The sequence below is a fragment of the Schistocerca serialis genome, chromosome 2, assembly GCF_023864345.2.
Source record: "Schistocerca serialis cubense isolate TAMUIC-IGC-003099 chromosome 2, iqSchSeri2.2, whole genome shotgun sequence".
NCBI classification, from domain to species: Eukaryota; Metazoa; Arthropoda; class Insecta; order Orthoptera; family Acrididae; genus Schistocerca; species Schistocerca serialis.
This window is the reverse complement of record NC_064639.1, coordinates 341,812,976-341,815,528: the sequence shown is the minus strand read 5'-3', so window position 1 is coordinate 341,815,528 and position 2,553 is coordinate 341,812,976. Positions and strand designations below refer to the sequence as shown.

Sequence of the window (2,553 nt, the reverse complement as noted above, 5' to 3'; positions counted from 1 at the left end):
GCAGCCATGATTGTACTGCCATTGCCAAATGATCTTGAAATTTGAAATTCTTGATTAAATATGTTTTCAATTAGACTTAAAAGTCCATAAGAATGCCTTCAAGGCGCTTCCTAAAACAGTTAACTTATGAAAAACTTAATTTGTTCCACTAGCAAAAGATTTCATTTTTTACTCAGTTTTACTAATAAGAGGCTTGGCTGCATCAGAAGTTTCCAATATACTAACATCAGAGCGTTGTAAAAAGTTAGAACATTCTAAAACAACTGAAACAATATGGGGAAAATGTTGAATAAATGTCCGAGGTTAACTGTCTTTCAGTGTCGTCAGAATCATTTAAAAATAACTTCAGACCTTTGGGACAAACATCGGTACTTCTCAAGTGACTTAATGGGTTCCCAATTTGTAATGATTCTGACATGGCCAGTATCCTCTTGCTACAACACAATACAGTTCTCTATTTACATTAACATTTACTTAACTGGAATAGAGACAATGTGTACAAGCTCTTCAGTAATAGTTCTCTTGCAGACAATATCGGTAATCTCGTTATTACAAACTTTAGTCTCGCTGTAGTCACTAATCTGGTCGCTATGTGATGTGAACTGAGTCTGCTCTGCAAATGAATGACAGACGTCAAACTCGATGAGTGAATCAGTGGCTGAGCCCTCCGGTCAGCGGCGGCGGCCTAAATACATTATGTGATCAAAAGTATCCGAACACCCCCAAAACCATACGTTTTTCATATCAGGTGCATTGTGCTGCCACCTGCTGCCAGGTAATCCATATCAGCGACCTCAGTAGTCATTAGACAACGTGAGAGAGCAGAATGGGCCGCTCCGCGGAACTCACAGACTTCGAACGTGGCCAGGCGATTGAGCGTCACTTGTGTCACACGTCAGTGAAGTGGAAACGTGAAAATACACGTACATCACAAAAGCGTACAGGCCGACCTCGTCTGTTGACTCACAGAGACGGCTGACAGTTGAAGAGGGTCGTAATGTATAATAGACAGACATCAATCCAGACCGTCACACAGGAATTCCAAACTGTATCTGGATCCTCTGCAAGTACTATTACAGTTAGGTTCGCAGGAGAGCTTCTGTAAAGTTTGGAAGGTAGGAGACGAGGTACTGGCAGCAGTAAAGCTATGAGTACCGGGCGTGAGTCGTGCTTCGGTAGCTCAGTTGGTAGAGCACTTGCCCGCGAAAGGCAAAGGTCCCGAGTTCGAGTCTCGGTCGGGCACACAGTTTTAATCTGCCAGGAAGTTTCACTATTACAGTTGATTTCATGGTCGAGCGGCTGCTCGTAAGCCACACATCACGCCGGTAAATGCTAAACGACGCCTCGCTTGGTCTCAGGAACGTTAACATTGGACGCTTGAACGGTGGAGAAACGTTATGTGGAATGACGAATCACGGTACACGGTGTGGCGATTCGATGGCAGGGTGTGTGTGGGCGAATGCCCGGTGAACGTCATCTGCCAGCGTCTGTAGTGCCAACAGTAAAATTCGGAGGCGGTGGTGTTTTGGTGCAGCCGTGTTTTTCATGGAGGGAGCTTGCACCCCTTGTTTTGCGTGACACTATCACAGCACGGGCCAACATTGATGTTTTAAGCCCCTTCTTGCTTCCCACTGTTGAAGAGAAATTCGGCGAAGGCGATTGCATCTTTCAACACGATCGAGCACCTGTTCATAATGCACGGCCTGTGGTGGAGTGGTTACACGACAATAACGTCCCTGTAATGGACTTGCCTGTACTGTGTCCTGACCTGAATCCTACAGAACACCTTTGGGATGGTTTGGAACGCCGAATTCATGCCAGGCCTCACCGACCTGCATGATACCTCTCCTCAGTACAGTACTCATTGAAGAATGGGCTGCCATTTCCCAAGAAACCTTCCAGCACCTGATTGCACGTATGCCTGCGAGAGCGGAAGCTGTCATCAAGTCTAAGGGCGGGCCAACACGATATTGAACTCCAGATACTAAGATGGTATCTTTATACAGTTAAGGCTCACCGGCCACTTGACCATCTTCTTCTTCTGTACGAATGCACAAACAGAGCCCGAACTCTTACGGGAATCGGCAACGCGTCGCGAGTAATGAGTATAATGCGCGGGAGGCACTACGAATGTAGTGCGGGACAATACGTTGAGAATATGGGTTTCGCGGGAGGCGTACCAGAGATAAATCCCTGCAGTCGCACTATGTGTCCTCGGTGGCTCAAATGGATAGAGCGTCTGCCTTGTAAGCAGGAGATCCTGGGTTCGAGTCCCGATCGGGGCACACATTTGCATCTGTCCCCGTTGACGTATGTCAACGCCTATAAGCAGCTAAGGGTGTTGATTTCATTGTAAGAAGAGATTGCCTTCTAGTAGAGGCAACTGAAGGGTTCGTTCAGGGAAAGAGAGGGAAGGGCAGAAGAAGGTTCCAGTTGCCGGATAATGTCAGCAGGCCACAAGGAGGGTACACAAGAATGAAGAGGAACGCCTGGAGAGCTACGCAGTGAAGACCTGCCGCAAGGCAGATAACCCAATGATGAGTTATTACCCCC

The 2,553-nt window shown here is 47.0% G+C and overlaps 1 non-coding gene across 1 annotated transcript; it reads left to right on the top strand.

Moving 5' to 3' along the window:
* Positions 1-2,211: 2,211 nt before the first annotated feature.
* Positions 2,212-2,285, top strand: Trnat-ugu (transfer RNA threonine (anticodon UGU)). The gene has a single exon. It is a non-coding gene; the product is annotated as a tRNA-Thr (tRNA).
* The last annotated feature ends 268 nt before the right edge of the window (positions 2,286-2,553 follow it).